The sequence below is a fragment of the Sapajus apella genome, unplaced genomic scaffold, assembly GCF_009761245.1.
Source record: "Sapajus apella isolate SASKATOON/1434 unplaced genomic scaffold, GSC_monkey_1.0 scaffold55, whole genome shotgun sequence".
NCBI classification, from domain to species: domain Eukaryota; kingdom Metazoa; phylum Chordata; class Mammalia; order Primates; family Cebidae; genus Sapajus; species Sapajus apella.
The window spans coordinates 939,279-961,658 of NW_022436995.1; the positions used below are offsets into that span (position 1 = coordinate 939,279).

A 22,380-nucleotide genomic window follows, 5' to 3' on the forward strand; every position below is an offset into this window, starting at 1 on the left:
GAATACAGAGAAAAAAGCAATTTTAAGGGATTGAGTAGAAATCTTGGTTAGTTACCACAACAAAGCTGATGCAACTGACATAGGAATAGAGCCACATCTTCCCTTCTTCACAAAGGGTACCAGTGCCCTGAAAATACAGAAAAAAGACATGATGCACCCCTTCTTCCACAGGTTGGAGGACTTCAGGCTTAAAATGAAAGGGCTGTACATTAATGGCGGAAACAGAGGCACCAGCCTCCGGGAAGCACATTAATTGTACAGTCACTGTCATAATATGAGAGTCTTTGCCTTCTGCATTTGAAAATGCCTCTCCATGTGGGGACTCAAAATTCAGGATGACAGGTGGAGTAGGACCCAAAGCACACACATCAGAACAGAGACATAAAAGGGAGGCATGCAAAAGCCTAAAAGTGCGGTGGTGGGAGAGGTATAGGCAGGAGCGGCGCCATTGCCGGAACCTGGGGCTGACCTGTCTGACTCCCCATCCGAGCCGAGCCCACTCGAGCCACAGCCATGTCTGGGGATGAGCTGATTTTTGATCCTACCATGAGCAAGAAGAAAACGAAGAAGAAGGAGCCTTTTATATTAGATGAGGAAGGGGATACCCAAACAGAGGAAACCCAGCCTTCAGAAACAAAAGAAGTCGAGCCAGAGCCAACTGAGGACAAAGATTTGGAAGCTGACGAAGAGAACAGTGTAGGAAAAAAAGATACTTCTGCTGATCTAGGTGAATTGACCTTCTTTACTCAAAAGCAAAAGAAGAAAAAAATTAAAAGATATTTGATATTGATGAAGCTGAAGAAGGTGTAAAGGATCTTAAGGCTGAAAGTGATGTTCAAGAACCAACTGAACCAGAGGATGACCTTGACATGATGCTTGGCAATAAAAAGAAGAAAAAGAAGAATGTCAAGTTCCCAAATGAGGATGAAATACTAGAGGAAGATGAAGCTCTAGAAAATGGAGACAGCAAAAACGATGATGGCATCTCATTCAGTAATCAGACAGGCCCTGCTGGCCAGGCTCAGAAAAAGACTACACATATGACGAGCTGCTGAACGGAGTGTTCAACATCATGAGGGAAAAGAATCCAGATATGGTTGCTGGAAAGAAAAGGAAATTTGTCATAAAACCTCCACAAGTCATCCGAGTAGGAACCAAGAAAACTTCTTTTGCCAACTTTACAGATATCTGTAAACTATTACATCGTCAGCCCAAACATCTCCCTGCATTTTTGTTGGCTGAATTAGGTACAAGTGGTTCTATAGAAGGTAATATCCAACTTGTAATCAAAGGAAAATTCCAGCAGAAACAGATAGAAAATGTCTTGAGAAGATATATCAAGGAATATGTCACTTGTCACACATGCCAATCACCAGACACAATCCTGCAGAAGGACATGTGACTCTATTTCCTACAATGCAAAACTTGTCATTCTAGATGTTCTGTTGCCAGTGTCAAAACCGGCTTCCAGGCTGTCACAGGCAAGTGAGGACAGCTCCGTGCCAAAGCTAACTAATCACTGATTTTGCAAAGCGTGTCATGGAGATGTGGCTGGACAGGTTTGCCATCAGAGTGGATATACCATTGTATTAAAAACAAGATTAAAAAGCTGCCAAGTTCTTTGGCGAGTGGTTGTTTGGTCTGAAATCCTTGCAAGACGCTGATGCTCAAGCTATTGGCATACTCATTGCCTACTTTAACAACTGTCAGGGAAACGTGATGTAGAGTAAGGAAGTGCTTTTTAAAAATCATTCATAGACTTCTGTAAAACACAAGATAAATTAAAGTTATTATAACAGTGAAAAAAAAAGGGGAGGCATGAAAATTTTATGCCATGGATGCTCCAGCAAAGAAAGAGTAATAGAAATCAAGGATCACTATCTAAGATGATTAAACAGCCACTCATTATTTTCTTTCATTTGCTGTTAGAAAAGGGTGCTGATCTTCATGCTATTCACTGTCATCAATAAACTTCTGTTTTGTTCTCATTTTCTGTAAGGAACCTGTGCTGCAAGTGAGTGTAATCACTGCCATATGCATTAAAAATATGGCCTCACCCTCAATAGGAATTACCTGTGGGTGATGGTCACTGCATAGAGTTGAATGGGAAAATAAGTTTGATAGACAGCTGGGCCTGCTGGACCAGTGCCTGGCCTATGACACTGCCATAGCTCAGCAGTATTTTTTGTTTTTATCTGTAGAGGAATCTATTAGTCCGAGTCCCACTTGGAAGTAGAAAACATCCTTCCTGTGATTGAAGTAGATATAAGGATATATACTATGATCGAAGTAGATATAAGTAGATATATACTATGTAGAGTACAGCACCTGTCACGACAGACGCCTTCAGAAAAGTTGCCTGCAACTTTCACAAGCACAAAATAAAATACAAGAACAGGTCCCAGGTTGGTGGGTGCAGAAATTTGCATCAAATCATCCCCTGGTGTCTGAGTTTGCCAGAGTCCTAAAATTATCCAACAAGAAGCACCAAAGTATATTAATTAATAACGTTAGAGCCAGACAACCTGGTTCAAATTCCAATTCTGCTACTCAGCATAGGCAAATTCCACATGCTCTTTGTGCCTCAGTTTCCTAATCTTTAAAAATTGAGATATAATAAAATCCACGAGACTCACATGCTTCTGGGTTAAATGATTTCAAGTGTAAATTGTAAAACAGAACACTTCCAGGTACTCAGCGAGGGTTGTTTACTCATTCAAACTACTGGAAAAGAGGTGGGGACCTGAAAGGTCCTGTTTAAAAATCAGCAGCAACACTGCCATCTAGAGTCCATCCTGAAGGCTTGTCATCTCAACACACCATAACCCAGGATCTAGCTTCCTTCATCTGAAATAAACAATAGCAGTGTAGATGTCCCAGGCATGGTGCACAGCCTACCATTAAGCTGAATAAATAGTTTCTTTACCAAAAAGTTATGTAGCTGGGGGATTTTTTTTTCTCTATATTCTGGCCAAGAGCAGTCACTCCTACAATTTCCATACCTGCCAGAAGGCTGCATCTCTTTTGGTCTGTTCAAAATTTTGAATTCTAGAACCTAAAACTTTTGGATACCTCGAGCTGTGGAGAACATAAAGCATCACATTAAAATGTGTGGGGTATGGAACTAAACCTAAACTCAGACATGGAAACATTAAGGGCTTCTCTACTGCCTGCTAAATTTGGGGCCACTATAGGTTTCTATCATAATAAATGGTATCTGGGAATTCTTGGCAATACAGGGCTACGATTTCGTCTACCTGGTCACTAGCAAAGTCTAAAAAATGGCTCGTATCTTGGACCTCTCTGATACCTTGTACTATCTGTGGGTTTGCTCTGAGCATCTGCTGCCTCCACAAGCTTCATACTGAGATGACTTTGTGGCAAGTGTGCTACTTTGTTCTCTACTTTGGAAAGGTTTTTTCTTCTCTTCTCCTTGTAAAAGTACACTTATTACTATAATTTTTCAAGGGCAAACATATCCATGGCACCATGAAAGCTACCTGTGGTACTATGTCACACACCCCTCCTCCCCACTACATTTACCACATTTGATTTAATGTAATACCTCCTTCCACCCAAATTAAGGTTTCTAACCAAGGTGTTTTGGGGCTTTGCTCTCCTCCATCTTCCTCAGCAACAAATACTTCAGGGAAACTTCAAGAAACACATCTTTAGTAGGACAAAAGACCATAAGACATGATCCAAAAAACCAGGGCTTTTGAGGAATTCTCAACCTAAAGAGAGGAAAACCCGATCATTAAACAAATATCTCCATTCCATTCAATCCTCCAAAAGAATAATTCCTAATCCTCAATATGCTTATCCATAAAATCTGGAGACCCATAAAATGCAAACACTGCCACATGCCCCAAATCTTTTCATTGATTTTTCCTTCCAGACTTGATAATCATGAACTATAATATATTATAATATATTCACCTTCTAGTCGAAGTGAATAACAGAGTGTGACAATTATACCATTCTGCATGTCCTGCATCACTAGAAATGACTCCAGGACCTCACTGATGGAAAGGTAAGTGGGTACAAAGTACCTCTTTAAGTTAGTGAGGGCATTCTCCGAAACTCAGGTTAGCACCACACTCTACATAACCTGGGGCAAAGACCATGGATTTACATGTCAGAGCCCACAAACAAGTCCTCTAGTCATCAAAGCTGGAACACCCTCTGCCAGTCTCCAGTGTCAGCTTGGTCCACACCCAAAATTTTGACTATAATTTATTAATACATCTCACTCTATTAAGTCCCCATCTATTGTTTCAAACACATACACGCAAACACACACACAACACAAAGAGGGAAAAATCTCTTCATTCCATTTAGGCAAGTAGAGATAGTTATTGTTTTTTTTTTTTTTTTTTTTTTAATTTTTGTCATACCATCACTACAAGTTGGTCCTATTCACAACACTCTCACCATAACTATTCTCTTTATTAATACCTGTCAAATCTCCCTTTTCCCACTTTATTCACTTTAGTTCTTGCATTATCAGAACCTACACTTCATACTTTTTTTTTTTTTTTTGAGATGGAGTTTCGCTCTTGTTACCCAGGCTGGAGTGCAATGGCCCGATCTCGGCTCACCGCAACCTCCGCCTCCTGGGTTCAAGTCATTCTCCTGCCTCAGCCTCCCGAGTAGCTGGGACTACAGGTGTGCACCACCATGCCCAGCTAATTTTTGTATTTTTGGTAGAGACGGGGTTTCACCATGTTGACCAGGACGGTCTCGATCTCTTGACCTCGTGATCTACCTGCCTCGGCCTCCCAAAGTGCTGGGATTATAGGCGTGAGCCACCGCACCCGGCCAATGCTTCATATTTTTAAAGGAAGTCAGACTGAATAATTCAGGAAATGTTCCAGGAACACAGCTATCATAAAAAGCAAGAATTATGTTTGAAGTTCTCCTCCAGAAAGAGTAGTAGCTAGAGAAATAGTATAGTATCATGGTAAACAGCAAGGACTGTGGAGCCACATTCATGGATTCAAATTTCAGCTCTGGCATTTACTGTCTGTGTGACTTTGGGAAAATTACCTACTTCCTTGTAGCTGTTTCTTCATCCATCACACGGGGATATTAATGAGACTGCATAATAGATTTTTTATGAGAATTATGAGTCTTGGTATATCTAAAGTGCCTAAAACAATGCCTGACACATAGAGAGCGTGTGTAAGTGCTAGCTTATATTGTTTGTTGCTGATAGCCACTGTGTTATGCTACCTCCTGAGGTAGAGAAGATAGGCTCTAGAGAAACAGACTTGGGTTTGAATCCTGACTCTGTCTCTCCCTAGCTGAATAGTCTTGGACAGGTTACTCGTGAATATGATGACATCCATCTTATAAGACTGTAATAGGATTAAACAAACAAACAAAAAAACCACGATAAATATATACTCCTCAAAAACTGCTAGCAATTATTAGCATTAAAAGCTTTCAAAAGTATAAGAGAAAGGAGGGCTAAACTAAAGCAAACAAAAATTTAAAAACTGATGAAACCCACAAAGTTTCTAACTTTGCTCTCGCTTAAACTAGGGAGTTAACACCTAGGAAGAAGGCCGAGGATGGAGGAGAATGGGATAAGTAGTAATTAATGAAGTACAATGCCAGCATTTCTAAAATCTCAGCCTCTTCTCCATTGCTTCTAAGTAAATCCAAGCTATTCTCCTGTTTTAATATTCAAAACGGCTGGCTTATCACTATGAACCAAGAAAAATGCAATTGTAAATCCCAAATGGCAATTCTAATACAAAGTGTCCTGATTCTCAAAATGAGTTTTTTAAAGTTATTTAGTGATTTTAAAAGTTTTACATTGACAGCATAGTGTAAAACTAAGTTGGGTTATCTAAATCACCTTTTTAGTTTTATAGATAATGTAATTGAGAACAAGAGAGGTTGAAAAACTTACCGAAGGTTACATGGCTAATAAATAGTGGAACTAAAGTTAAATTAACACAGATGTCTAATTCCTGATTTACTGGTCTTTAACCTATGTGTGGTGCTTGCTTCTTTCTGTCTCTTTTTAAATCATGTACCGGAAGGATGTTTCTCCTCTTTTATTGATTCATCTCTTTGGAATGTACGTGTCTCTATATCCCTTGGAAGGTGAAACGAGCACATACAGAAAGTAGAATTAAATGCAGGAACACAGAAAGCGGCCATGCTTCATTAAAAGCAAATGAAGTAAACCAATGTGTAGCAGAGCAGCGATTTTGCCATAGCTACCTGATTTTCAATCTTACAGAATCTGTGTACTCCTTGCTTATGTCTCATTAAAAGTTGCTTCTGGTTTGCTGGGGTAATTTTAAAAGTTTGGAAGACAGGCTAAAGTTATTGCCCTACACATGAGGACTTAATTGCACTTGAGGTTCGTTGACCTATTTACCTTCCTCCAACATTTTGTGCCTATGATAATGAGAACTTGAAATAGACCCTAGTCAGTAGGAAGGACAGCATCATCTGCTTTTCAATTAAATTATCCAGCTCAACAATTTCTTATTTACACCAACGCTACAACCAGATGGAGAGGAGGACCTCTCACATCTATAGTTGACACTTTATTTTTTTTTTCCGGATTCTACGCTCTTACGATTTTCCTCATTTCAATCTGCTGCAGGAAAGTGTTCATTTTCTGATTTGAGAGACATAATTTTCTGGTAGGGGTAAAATATAAAACCCTACTAAAGCAGACATCATTCTAAATGTTGTTTTTGAAACAAGCAACTTTAAACATTTCATTATGACTGCTTTTCAGAGCAACTAAAATGCCTAATATACAAATTGAATTTTATTCATGCTATAAGCAAGGAAAGAAAACTGTAAATGCAATGTTTTGTTTTCAAAATATGCAGTTTAGAATTATGCAACTTTTTTGCTAACAGAGATAATGTATTTTTTTAATTGTTAAATTAGTATAGGCCATAACGACAACCAAATTCTCATCAAAGTCTTATCTTTGTAATGTTAATATTGTGGTACCTGCTACTCACCAGATGTGAATACCATAGCACCGTCTTGCTTATATTAAGGGGTCTTCAACTGGCTTTCATGTCATGGCTCAAAGATGAAGGTATGCAGTAATCAAAGGACTAAGTTCCAGCCAAATAAAAACCTTTATCCTCTTATTTACTAAAAACTTGAAAAAAAAAGGGAAATCAAAGAAAAACAAGAATTTGGATAAAGGAGAACCCAAGAAAACACTTTTAGTGAGACTCACTTGAGAAGGCTTAATCTAGACTCAGTTACTTTCAAGAACTTGTTCTAGACTCCTCACAGGATTCTAAGAAACTGTAGGATCTCAGGAACTATGACTTCAATTAGAGCTCCAAGAAACTGCCCTTCCTATCCTCAGATAGAATGTTCAGGCCCATTCAAACAGACACGAATGAAGAGGCAGAATAATACAGGACTGCCAGTGTAACTTAGCTTCAGATCCTTAACTTCATAAAGGATCTCGGTGGGTCTGAAGGCTCTCTAGATTTCGTCAGGCCAATTCCAAGACCAGAACAATCTTATACAGATATTCCCAATCCCATGTGCCTCCAGTATAGCATTGTCTTTGGTGCTACAAGCTGCCCTACTTTGGTGTCAATAAATGATATAAACCCCATATCTTTGGGACATCAAGATGGCCTGCATTTTCATTATTGACTGTTCTTTAAATGTCCAAGTCTTTGGGGCTCATTAGGAGGAACTCCAATTAATGGTCAATTAAAAGAAATCAGCTAGACAGGAGCAAACAAATTCTATGAAACCTCCATGGGATCAAAAGATAGGCTTCACAGTGGCTCCTCAATTGTCTAGCCAATAGCAGTCACCCAGGAAACATAACCCTCTTCATCCTATAGGAATAGGAGTAGGTTTAAAGGGTGTCAGGAAAAACAGTCTCCTAGCCCTCAATGGTGTCAAAATTTTGATGTCTTTCAAGGACTTCATCTCCTAATCTGAGACTCATTAACTAACTGACTATGTATACACACATACTGACTATACATATACACACAATACTAACAATATACACACTAGACTGATTATATATACATATACTGACTATATATGCACACACAAATACACATACATATATATATATATTCATTATAACTTACATACATAGATTTTTGAAGTTATATTAGTATTTGTCATATTTTCCTGCCCTACATCAAATCCTTCTTATTTACATAACAGCAGCTGGGGATATCTTGTCTTTCCCCATTCTCAGTTCATGTAAGTAGATCTATCCCCTGGCTCTGAGCTTCCACATGCCTCATGCCTTGTCCATTAGAGCATCGCACCTGATGACCAGAGGGATTTAATTTAGGAATGAGCATAAAACCCAAGCTACAGGGCCAAAGAAACTCGATCCCCTGGAAATTTAATTATAATTTTAGGAAAGAGAAATTTTTGCCTTTAAAACTAGGGAAAGTGGTGGTGGAGGAGAGTGGCTGGTTGGCCTGCCTGAAATGAAGCTGATGCAGAGGGAAGGCGAAAAAAAAAAAAGCTGAGAGGGAAAGATAAACTAAACTTTGAGGACTTTTAGTTTTAAAATACAGCTCTTCAAGAAGCCTGACCTATGCCTAGAATTTTCGGTTACATGAGTCAGCAAACTCGTTTTTTCCCTTTAAGTCAGATTATATTACATGCAGTAAAGAGTCCTCACTATGTAATTTTATTAAACCTTTTTAGCTTCATTCAAGTCTTACTCTTCAGGTGAATTATAGTGTAAGCTTCTCGAAGAAAGCTAACTTTATTTTTTTATTTTTTTATATATATATTTTTTCCCATTTATTTATTTTATTGCATTTCAGGTTTTGGGGTACATGTGAAGAACATGCAAGATTGTTGCATAGGTACACACGTAGCAGTGTGATTTGCTGCCTTCCTCCCCATCACCTACATCTGGCATCTCTCCCCCTGCTATCTCTCCCCAACGCCCCACCCCCCACCATCCCCCCCCCATTTCCCCCCAACTGACCCCAGTGTGTAGTGCTCCCCTCCCTGTGTCCATGTATTCTCATTGTTCAACATCCACCTATGAGTGAGAACATGCAATATTTGATCTTCTGCTCTTCTGTCAGTTTGCTGAGAATGATGGATTCCAGGTTCATCCATGTTCCTACAAAGGACACAAACTCATCGTTTTTGATGGCTGCATAATATTCCATGGTGTATATGTGCCACATTTTCCCTATCCAGTCTACCGTCGATGGGCATTTGGGTTGGTTCCAGGTCTTTGCTATTGTAAACAGTGCTGCAATGAGCATTCGTGTGCATGTGTCCTTATAGTAGAACGATTTGTAATCCTTTGGATATATACCCAGTAATGGGATTGCTGGGCCAAATGGAATTTCTATTTCTAGGTCCTTGAGGAATTGCCACACTGTCTTAAACAAGCAATGGGGAAAGGATTCCCTGCTCAATAAATGGTGTTGGAAAGCTGGCTAGCCATGTGCAGAAGGCAGAAACTGGACCCCTTCCTGACACCTTACACTAAAATTAACTCCAGATGGATTAAAGACTTAAATGTAAGACCTAACACCATAAAAACCCTAGAAGAAAATCTAGGCAAAACCATTCAGGACGTAGGTGTAGGCAAGGACTTCATGACCAAAACACCAAAAGCATTGACAACAAAAGCCAAAATAGACAAATGGGACCTAATCAAACTCCACAGCTTCTGCACAGCAAAAGAAACAGTCATTAGAGCGAATCGGCAATCAACAGAATGGGAAAAAAATTTTGCAGTTTACCCATCTGACAAAGGACTGATATCCAGAATTTACAAAGAACTAAAACAGATTTATAATAAAAAACTAACAAGCCCATTCGAAAGTGGGCAAAGGATATGAACAGACATTTTTCGAAAGAAGACATACATGAGGCCAACAAACATATGAAAAAATGCTCATCATCACTGGTCATCAGAGAAATGCAAATCAAAACTACATTGAGATACCATCTCACGCCAGTTAGAATGGCAATCATTAAAAAATCTGGAGACAACAGATGCTGGAGAGGATGTGGAGAAATAGGAACACTTTTGCACTGTTGGTGGGAGTGTAAATTAGTTCAACCATTGTGGAAGAAAGCTAACTTTATTAATGAGTATCTTACAAATGGATACACACAGACATACACCATAAATGTGGGTAATTTATCTTTCTTCATGAGAAGGAAATAGAGTAATAATAGGAATATCAGTTGGAGAATTGGATTTTTTAATATCTTAAATTTAACCAGAAAGGTTACTTTGAACCAGATCTAAAAATTTTCAAAAGAGCATTAAATTTTTTTATATCAAGCCATAGAATATCTTTCAGATAGTAATAAGACATGTCTGAATTTCAATAGAAAAACATTTAAAAATCAGAAGACTAAACATTAAACAGGAACAACTTTATTCAAAACATGTAAGACCTCCACAAGTGCTGTTTTTCTTTGTAGTATGACAAATGCTACCTCGTTGGCAGTCTAAAGTGAACGGTGATGTGAAGAAAAGCAATCCTCTCAATTCTAAAAAGGAAAATATTTGCATCTACTCTAATAATTTTCTGTCAAGTTAAGAAAAAGGATTGTTCTCATTCTTTGTGTTCTCTCCAAAGCAGGCACAGAATATGTAGGAAATGAAAAAAAAAATGTTTAGAAGAGCTTGTTTTCATGCACTACAGATTCTAACCTTGTCTCCAAGAGCCAAGGTTGATGCATCCCATGCCAAATTAAATCTAAGATGTATGCAGTCATGAAAAGGGTACCGTTCCATGAAAAATTCCACTTTTCAGTTAAAGTAGCTAATGTTTATTAAATATGCAAAAATTACAATGTCAATATAACTGCACAAATTAGGGTTGTTTTTTTTAATGTTTAAGCACTGCACTGTAAAGAATGAAACAGCTGAAGACTTTCACAGCTTGTTACCTGTATCTTTTTCTCAGAAAACCTGCACTAATAAATAAGCCATATACTTCCCAAAGATAAGGGATTTTTATTCATATCCCAGTGAACAGTTTACTGAATATATTTGAACAAATTGTCTTTGTTCAATGACCCTGACTAATTCTCCTGCTAGTTGGATCAGTGTTAGAAGCCTTGGTACTCTATGATTCATAAGCATTCACATTTTTTGAGCTGGTATATCCTCTCCATGCAGCTGATCATTGAGCACAAAGATGTTTTATATTAGAATAACATGTACCTTATTTTTTAAAACTGAGATTTGCAAAGGCTTAAGGAAGCTGAGGAAACAGTATAAAAGATCTGAAATAAACAAATATTTGAATACTGTATCAATAAAGATTTTTTTGTCTTAAATTACTTTTTCTGATAACAGTAAATAAGTGTCAGTATGAAAATGCAGAAAACGCAGAAAAAATACAGAATAAAAATAACCTGTAATTCCTACAGGTGATTTTTAGAATTTTTGAATAAATTCCAAATATATTAAAATTCTAAAAACCTCAAATTATTTCAAAAAACCTTGGGTGAAGAAATCCTTCCAGGCTTTTCTTTTTATTGTTCCTTGTTTCCTTCCAACTTTTATTTTAACTTCAGGGGTACATATGCAGGATATCCAGGTTTGGTGCCTAGGTTAATGTGTGCCATGGTATTTTGCTGCACAGATCATCCTGTCACCTATGTATTAAACTCAGCATCCATTAGTTCTTCTTCCTGATGCTCTCTCCCCTTCCAGCCCCAATCCCCCAATAGGCCAAATATGGAAATAAATAAATGTAATAAATAAATAAAATAAATTTTCTTTGAAAATTAAGATTATATGCTAAATACTATTTTGTATTTTTTGAGGTATTTTTAAAAATTTCTGTCAGACAAGTAATGTGCAGACATGGTAACAAAGTTCAAAGAGGCACATCTCTGTGAGCATAAAAACGCAATCATCATGCTTAGCATTCTTTCTTTTTTATAGTGCATGTATCATGAACATTTATTTACATCATTAATTACAAAATAATATCACTAACAACCTACAATAATTTATTGACTTTTTCATTTAAAAATATTTTTATTGGTTTACTAGAGGGAGATGGCAGGAAACAAGGCTGATATGTAGCTCCCACTTGGACAGAAGAACAGAGTGTGGAAATTCACATCATGGACTTTTACTCCAGGAACCACAGCAGGAGCATACCAGGAAGACTGAAAGAAACCACAGATCCTTTGAAAGAGGCAGCAGGTTGCTGCGGATTCTGTAAAACAGGCAAAAAACTTTGAGTTCCCAAAGTGTGAGAGGGAAGTACCTGCCTCTAAGCACATACCCACTGGGACACCTGAAACTCCAGACTACGGGAGAAGAATTTAACCTTATCTGGAGCTGCAATTAATTGAGTGTGAAATATAAAAGTAGAAGCAGCAGTGGAAAGAACATGGTAGGTACTCCCATTCTCCGGCTTGAGCCCAGAAAAGCCATCCCTCACTATATCTCACAGGCACCCTTGGGGAAGTCAGCCAGCAGAATGTGGGAGGGGTCACAGGGCGAAAGAAGCTTCCAGCTGAACTTTGTAATAATTTTGGCTGGGCGCAAACTCTTTTGAGCAGAATCCAGAGGTGAAGGGGAACTGCTGCAGAAAAAAGAGCAGGAGTCTGGCAGACAATGTGGGGAGATGGGCATGGGTGTGGCCTGAAAGCCATGCTTCCTTTCTCAGTGGGGAAACTTACAGCCTGAAGCTAGGTCTGAGTCCCACTTTGCAGGTTGCCTGGAGATAAGCTTGGGGCTGTTAGAGGAGGGAGTGAGACCGGCCATGCCAACTGTGTGGGAGCTGGGTGAGGCTTATTGCTACCAGCTTTCCCCCACTTCCCTGGTGACAGAGGCAGCCATAACCCCATTGGTCTAAGAATCACCCCTCATTCCTCATAGTGGCCATGGCAAGCCCTGCCCAAGGACTGTCTGCCTAACCCTGCCCCAGCTGATATTTCTCTACTCGCCCTGGTAGATGACACAAGACATGAACTCCTCAGAGCTTTATGTCCTTGTTTGTCACCTGAGAAACCCAAATACTTATCCTGGCCAACTTAGGGCAAGCTTCTATTTCCCTTCTGCTATCAAGCTAGTGTTCTCTCAAAAGCTCCATCTCCTGGCAGGAGGCCAACAAACTCAGGAACTTAAGATATTACAGCAACTTATGACAGAACACCACTGCTCCAAGGAAAGAGAAAACAATAGCTAACTCCACTGCCCACACATCCTGGCTAACCAGTGATCCTAGTTTGTCCATTAGACAACTTCACGGATAGCATAACCAGCATTCAAGAAAACCAGCACTCTATCTACACACATATCTACAACTAAGGACTGTCAAGAGTCTACTTCATACCCTTGCCACCTCTACCAGAGCAAGTGCTGATATCCACAGCTGGAAGATCTGAAGACAGATCACATCATGGGACTCTTTGCAGACATTCCCCAGCACCTGCCCAGAGCCTGGTAGCTCCACTGGATAGCTACCATCCATAAGACTCCCCATAAGACAAAAGAGTCTGAACAGCAGCCCTTGAGTTCCAGATATTTCCACTGAAATAATCTACCCTAATGAGAGGGAATCAGAAAAATAATTCTGATATGACAAAACAAAGTTATATCACACCCCCAAAAGACCACACTATCTCCCCAGCAATGGATTCAAACCAAAAAGAAGTATCTAAACTGTCAGATAAAGAATTCAGAAAAGTATTAAGCTTCTCAAAAAGATACCAGAGAAAGGTGAAAAACAAATAAATTTTTTAAAATACAAGATGAGAATTTAAAATGTTTCTGAGAAATAGATATCATAAAGAAAAAACAATCACAACTTCTGGAAATGAAAGAAACACTTAGATAAATACAAAATGCACTGGGAAGTTGCAACCATAGAATCAAACAAGTAGAAGAAAGAACTTCTGAGCTTGAAGATAAGGCTTTTGAATTACCTCTGCAGACACAGACAAAGAAAATATAATTTTTTTTAAATATGAAAAAATTAAGAAATTTGGGATATGTTAAATGGCCAACTCTAAGAGGAATTGGTGTTCCTGAGGAAGAAGACAAATCTAAAAGTTTGGAAAACATATTTGAGGGAATCATCAAGTTAAACTTCTCTGGCCTTGCCAGACATCTAGACATCAAAATACAGAAGCTCAAGGGACACCTGGCAAATTCATTCCAAAAAATATCCCCAAGCACATAGTCATCAGGCTATCGAAAGTCAACACAAAGGAAAGAATCTTAAGAGCTATGAGGCAAAAGCACCAGGTAACCTATAAGGGAAGACGCAGCAGATTAACAGCAGATTTCTTAGCAGAAACCCTACAGGCCAGAAGGTACTGAAGTCCTATCTTTATCCTCCTCAGACAAAATAATTGCCAGACAAGAATTTTGTATCCAGCAAAACTAAGCTTTGTAAATGAAGAAGAGGCAGTCTTTTTCAGACAAACAAATCCTGAGAAAATTTGTCATACCAAGACAGCACTACTAGCAATGCTAAAGGAGTTCTAAATCTTGAAACAAAACCTCAAAATACACCAAAATAGAACCTCCGTAAAGCATAAATCTCATAGGACCTATAAAACAGTAACACAGTGAAAAAATCAAGGTATTCAGGCAACAACTAGTATGATGAATAAAATAGTACCTCACATCTCAATTGTAACACTGAATGTAAGCAGCCTAAATGCTTAACTTCAAAGACACAGAATAACAGAATGGATCAAAATCCACCAACCAAGTATCTGCTGTTTTCAAGAGACTCATCTAACACATAAGGACTCAAATAAGCTTAAGTTAAAGGGTTAGCAAAAGATATTCCATGAAAATAAAAGCCAAAAGTGAGCAGGAGTAGCTATGTCTTATAGGAGACAAAACAGACTTTAAAGCATTAACAGAAAAGACAAAGGGGTACATTATATAATGATAAAATGATCAGTCAAAAAGGAAATATCACAATCCTAAATATATATGCACTTAACATGGGAGCTCCCAAACTTATAAAACAATTATTACTAGACACAAGAAGTGAGAAGGATGACAACACAATAACAGGGGGGACTTCAATACTCCACTGACAGCACTAGACAGGTCATCAATACAGAAAGTCAACAAAGAAACAGTTGACTTAAACTATATCCTAGAACAAATGAACTTAACAGATATTTAAGAACATTCTACCAAACAACTGCAGAATATGCATTCTTTCATCAGCACATGGCACATTCTCCAAGATAGGCCACATGTTAGGACACAAAATAAGTCTCAATAAATTTAAGTAAATCAAAATTATATCAAGTACCCTCACAGACTTAAGTGGAATAAAATTAAATATTAACTCCAAAAGGACCCTCAAGACTATACAAATACATGGAAAATAAATGATCTGCTCCTGAATGACCTTTGGGTCAATAATGAAATCAAGATAGAAATTTAAAAATTATTTGACTGAACCATAATAGTGGCACAACTTACCAAAACCCCTGAAACACAGAAAAAGCAGTGCTAAGAGAAACGTTCATAGCATTAAATGTTTACATGAAAAAAGGCTGAAAGAATGCAAATAGAAAATCTAAGGTCACACCCCAAAGAACTAGAGAAACAAGAATAAACCAAAACCAAACTTAGCAGAAGAAAAGAAATAACAAAGATCAGAGCAAAACTAAATCAAATTGAAACAAAAAATACAAAAGACAAATGAAACCAAAATCTGGTCCTTTGAAAAGATAAACAAAATTGACAGACCATTAGCAAGATTAACCAAGAAAAGTAGAGAGAAGATCCAAATAAGCTCAATTAAAAATAAAACAGTATATATTATAACTGATACCACAGAAATACAAAAGATCATTCAAGGCTACTTGTGTATGAACACCTTTACATACACAAACTAGAAAATCCAGAGGAGATAGATAAATGCCTGGAAACATACAACCCTCTTAGATTAAATCAGGAATAAATAGAAACTCTGAACAGACCTATAAGTAGCAAGATTCAAATGGTAATAAAATAAACTGCTAACAAAAAAAAGTCCAGGGCCAGATGGGTCCACAGCTGAATTCCATTAGGCATTCACAGGATAATTGGTACCAATCTCAGTGAAACTATTCCAAAAGATAAAGAAAGAGGGAATCCTTCCTAAATCATTCTATGAAGCCAATATCACCCTAATACCAAAACCAGAAAAGGACATATGAAAAGAAAGAAAGAAAAAAAAATACAGACCAGTATCCCTGATGAACATAGATGCAAAAATCCTCAACAAAATACTAGTTGACCAAATCCAGCAGCATATCAAAAAGGTAATATACCATGAACAAGTGGGCTTTATACCAGGGATGGAAAGATGGTTTAACATCTACAAGTCAATAAATGTGATACATCACATAAACAGAATTAAAAACAAAAATCGGCCGGTTGCGGTGGCTCACGCCTGTAATCCCAGTACTTTGGGAGGCCGAGGCGGGTGGATCACAAGGTCAAGAGATCGAGACCATCCTGGTCAACATGGTGAAACCCCGTCTCTACTAAAAATACAAAAAATTAGTTGGGCATGGTGGCGCGTGCCTGTAATCCCAGCTACTCAGGAGGGTGAGGCAGGAGAATTGCCTGAACCCAGGAGGCAGAGGTTGCAGTGAGCCGAGATCACGCCATTGCACTCCAGCCTGGGTAACAAGAGTGAAACTCCGTCTCAAAAAAAAAAAAAAAAAAATCATATGATCATCTCAATAGATGCAGAAAAAGCATTTGACAAAATCCAGCATTCCTTTATGATTAAAATCCTCAGCAAATTTGGCGTAGAAGGGACATACCTCAAGGTAATAAAGGCCTTCTATGAGAAACCCACAGGCAACATTATACTGAATGGAGAAAAGTTCCATTCTCCCTGAGAACTGGAACAAGATAAGGATACCCAATTTCTCACTTCGATTCAACATAGTACTGGAAGTCCTAGTCAGACTAATCAGATAAGAGTAAGAAATAAAGGACATCTAAATTGGTAAAGAGAAAGTAAAACTGCTACTGTTCACCAATTATATGATTATATACCTAGAAAATACTAAAGACTCATTGAAAAAGCTCCTAAATCTGATAAACGAATTTAGTAAAGTTTCATGAAATAAAATCAATATACACAAATAAGTAGCATTGCTATACACCAACAAAGACAAAGCTGAAGCTGAAAATCAAATCAGGAACACAACCCCTCTTACAACAGCTGCAAACAAAAAATAAGATACTTTGGCATATACCTAAACAATATAGGCATATTAGGAATATATCTGACTAAGGAGGTGAAAGATCTCTACAAGAGAAACTACAAAACACTGCTGAAAAAATCACAGATGACACAAACAAATGGAAACACATCCCATGCTCATGGATGGCTAGAATCAGCATTGCGAAAATGACCATACTGCCAAAAGCAATCTATAGTCAAAGCAATTCCCATCAAAATGCCACCATCATTCTTCACAGAGCTAGAAAAAAAAACAATCCTAAAATTCATATGGAACAGAAAAAAAAGCCCACATAGCCAAAGCAAGACTAAGCAAAAATAACAAATATGAAGGCATCACATTACCTGACTTCAAACTATACTACGAGACTACAGTTACCAAAACATCATGGCACTGGTATAAAAAATAGGCACACAGACCAATGGAACAAAATACAGAACCCAGAAATAAAGCCAAATATGTACAGCCAACCGATCTTTGACAAAGCAAACAAAAACATAAACTGGGGAAAGGACACTCTACTCAGCAAATGGTGCTGGGATAATTGACAAGCCACGTGTAAAAGAATGAAGCTGGATCCTCATCTCTCATCTTATACAAACATCAACTCAAAATGGATCAAAGACTTAAATCTAAGACCTGAAATCATAAAAATTCTAGAAGATAACATCAGAAAAACTCTTCTAGATACTGACTTACGCAAAGACTTTATGACCAAGAACCCAAAAGCAAATGCAACAAAAACAAAGATAAATAGATGAGACCTAACTAAACGAAAAAGCCTCTGCACAGCAAAAGAAATAATGAGCAAAGTAAACTGACCACCCACAGAGTTTAGTTTGAGAAAATATTTGCAAACTATGCATTCAACAAAAGACTAATATCCAGAATCTACAAGGAACTCAAAGAAACTAGCAAGAACAAAACAAATAATACCATCAAAAAGTGGGCAAAGGACATCAACAGACAATTCTCAAAAGAATATATACAAAGGGCAACAAACATATGAGAAACCACTAAACATCACTAATTATAAGGGAAATGCAAATCAAAACCACAATGAAATACCACCTAAATCCTGCAAGAATGACCATAATTTAAAAGTTAAAAAAAAAAAAAAAGATGGTGGTATGAATGTGGTGAATAGGGAACACTTTTACACTGCTGGCAGAAATGTAAACTAGTACAGCCACTATGGAAAACAGTATGGACAATCCTTAAAGAACTAAAAGTAGAACTACCGTTTGATTCAGCAATCCCACTACTGGGTATGTACCCAGAGGAAAAGAAGTCATTAAATGAAAAAGAAACTTGTACACATGTTTATAGCAGGACAATTCACAATTGCAATAATATGGAACCAATCTAAATGCCCATCGACCAATGAGTGGATAAGGAAAATGTGGTATATATATACATACACCATGGAATACTACTCATCCATAAAAAGGAATGGAATAATGGCATTAGCAGCAACCTGGATGGAATTGGAGACCATTATTTTAAGCGATGTAACTCAGGAATGAAAAACCAAACATTATTTGTTCTCACTTATAAGTGGGAGATAATCTATGAAGATGCAAAGGCATAAGAATGATATAACAAACTTTGGGGGACTCAGGAGGAAGGCTGGGAGGAGGGCAATGGATGAAAGACTACCCATTGAGTACAGTGTCCACTGCTTAGGTGATGGGTGCACCAAAATCTGAGAAATCGCCATTAAAGAACTCATCCATGTAACGAAACACTACCTGTTCCTCCAAAACTATTAAAATAAAATTAAAATATATATATATATATATATATATATATATATATATTTTATTGCAGGCTTAATGTCTACTAAGCACTACGCTAAATTCTCAGTAAGGAGACCAGAATGGAGGTCCCTCATGGAGAGGCAAACATCAAACCATTAATTACATACTTGAATACTATCCTGAAAGCTATTTTTCAAAGACACAGACAAGGTACTGTAAGAGCAAATAATATAGGTGCTCAGCCTAATCTGAAAAAAAGACAGGCTTTCCTGCAAAAGCACAATTAAAGTTGATGTCTTATAGAGGAGTAGGAGTTAAGTCCAGCGAAGAGGAGAGGGGAAATTAAGAAAACAAAACAAGATGCATGAAGTCCCTGAACTGAAAAAAAGCTTTAGAGTGTGTAAGGAACAGATAGGTCAGCATGGTAGGAGTGTAGGTCACTGGCATAGGGGGTGGAGTTCAGCAGGATATTAGGCCGATGGAGTAGTCAGGCGCAGAGCCCTCAAGGTCTTTTAGGACATATTTTAAAATGTGACTTTTATCCTAAAAGCAATAAGAAACCAAATGAAGGGATTTATGCCAGGGAGTGATATAATCAGATTTGCATTTTAAAAAGACCTCTTTGGCTGCTAGGCAGATGATGAATTATAGGAGAGCAAAGTGGAAGCAAAGAAACAATAAGAGAGCAATTGTAATAATTCAGGCTAGAGTTACTGGTTAGGACCAAAACAAAGTAGAGGAAAGAGAGTGAAATATACCACAAAATATATGCTGGAATTAGAATCAATGGGACTTGGCTGTACATTCAATGCGAGAGATTCAATGAAAAACTGAGCAATTAAGGCCCCATTCACTAAATTGGGAGAGACTGGTGAAGGGAAAAATGTGAAAGGGACAATCAAGAGTTCAACTGAAAAGACAAGAAATTTGAGCTGCCTATGAGACAACAGAGTGAAAAAATTCAAATTAAGATCTGGATATGCAGAGAAATTTGGTCCTCAGAAAAGGACCCAGGTGGGAAACTAGTTTTTGAAGTCACTAACAAATTTATGGTATCTAACGACTTTCATAATTAGCAATATATTTTAGGAAGAGTATGTAGAGTAAGCAAAGAAGTACAGTAGGAACTCACAAATATCAAAAAGATACAAAGTCTAAGCAAAAATAGTATTAAAAAGGAATGGCTATATTGGTAAGAGCAAACCAGGATAGTGTAGTGTCAAGGAAACAAAAAAAAAGAGAATGTTCAGACGAAAATTACCCATGTGAATGAAAGGTAATGACGATGACTAAAAATGAGCCCTTGGAATTAACAACGTAGAATTCACAATGATCTCAATGAGAGAAGTTTAGGTAAGAGGTGGCAATGGAGGAGAGGCAAAGTTAAACGAGAGTAGTAGAAGAGTGGCAAGGGATGAGGTGCTGAAGACAGTCTTTGTACACCACCTTTTTGAGAATCTTGGCTGTAAAGAGCATTACAGAAAAAAATAGATGAGCTAAAGGAAAGGTGTGTTCATTTAATTGCTTATTTGTTTTTTGTTTTAGAGGGGAGATTCAAAAGCATGTTTGAATGCTGAACATGATCCAGTACATAGCAGAGGTTAAAGGGAGAAGACACAAAATAACTACTTGAACAAGGTCTTAAGGAAGATACGAGAGGATGGGATCCAGAGCACCCATGGAGAATTTCATCTTTCATAGGAGATGGGTCCCTCACCTACCATCACAGAAAGAAAATAGCAAAAGCAGCTGTGCAAATATAAACAGCAGATTTGGAGTGACTATGCAGCAGCTTCCACTTTTTCCTATACAGTATGTGACAGTGTCATCATCTGAAACCCCAGGAGAGAGAACGGAGAGTGAGAAATAAAGAGAATAGAGATTTGAAAACACTGCGGAAAAGGCGTACAAGTCTGAAACAATTTTTGTTTAGCACAAGGAAAGACTTGTCAGCGTTGAGGGCCCAGATGAAGTGAAAGCTAACTTCAAAGATGCATGATTTTCTCCAATAATTCTTAATTGCAATACAAGCATGGGGAAAGCTACTAGTTGAGTTTTTCCAGAGCTGGAATTTTGCCTGAAAGTAAAGCAAAAAGAGAAGCGAAGCTACAGAAGAGTTTGCAGGAGAGTGATTATAACAAAAAATGGACTGTAAGCTGAATACAGTGAGACCAGGAAGAGAAGGTAGAGTCAGTCTCATAATTAATGAAACTATTTGGTTGCACATTTAAGTTACCCAAAATTTTTATTATTATTATGTAAAGATATGAACATCTTTGAAAATAATTATTTAATAAAAACATTATTTTATTTAGAGTGATTTCTAAATGGAGTTTCTGGGTCAAAGTTAATAAACATTTTAGGAGTCTTAATACACAGATCCAAATTGCTTTCTATTAGAGTATGTATATTTTTAAAAGTGTATGAGAATTCTCACCACATTCACTAGCACTGAATATCATTACTTCTAATTTTTGCCTGTTTGATAGCCAAAAAAAGAGATATTGATATATGAAATCAAAATATATTTTTCAGAGAATAATCTACATTTTCCCTTTATCAACTCAATTTTTAAAAAACAAATATTATTATCAATACTTTTTGAATACATGTAAATAGAACATAATATTAAAATGTATCAACATTCCTAAACTATATCTTGTCTTCCAATAACCCCTCTGTAGCCACATCAATTTTTCCATGTTATTTGTTTTAATTTCACTTTTTATTTAATGGGGGTGAGGATGGATGTCTGGCAAATCATGTCTGCCATTAAAGACTTACATAATTCATGAGGAAATGAATGTTAACTTGGCTATAAATATTTATTTCTACTGTATCAGGATTTCACCAGAGGCCTAAAAAGAATACCAAAGGAAAAAAATAAAAGGAGCTTACCCTCAGTCATTCACAATCCAGTGTGAAAGACAATGGTATTAATGAAATTTCTTAAGAGCAACTGACAAAGCAATATTTATGTGAACACAAATTATTAAAGCTCAGCAAGAATGGTCCCCAAATGTATGTGAAGAAAAATGAGAAAAGTGTAGGTGGGTCAGCTTGTCCAAGACCAAACTCCTCTTCCCTTACTCCAGACTTTGTCCCTTCTATTTACTCTGTCTCTAATTTATCCATCCTATTGCCTAAACCAGAAATCTCAACAGTCTCTCTGTTATATTCACATTCAGCCATCCATGAAGTTCTATCCAACCCAGCTCTAAAACTTCTTGTACTGGTAACTTCCTCCCTAACTCCACTGCTATCTTAATTTGGGCAAGAAGACTGTTTCTTGCAAAGAGGACTGGATTACCATTCTTGACAGCACTCTTAGGCCAGCACAACCACTGTGAAAGAATTGTGAATTGAATGGAATTTTATTTCATCAAACCATACTAAAGAG

At 37.5% G+C, this 22,380-nt stretch overlaps 2 pseudogenes; one reads left to right on the forward strand and one right to left on the reverse strand.

Moving 5' to 3' along the window:
* Positions 1-428: 428 nt before the first annotated feature.
* LOC116527719 lies at positions 429-1,516 on the forward strand (annotated as a pseudogene).
* A 10,309-nt stretch (positions 1,517-11,825) lies between these two features.
* Positions 11,826-11,913, reverse strand: LOC116527753 (annotated as a pseudogene).
* Positions 11,914-22,380: the final 10,467 nt, after the last annotated feature.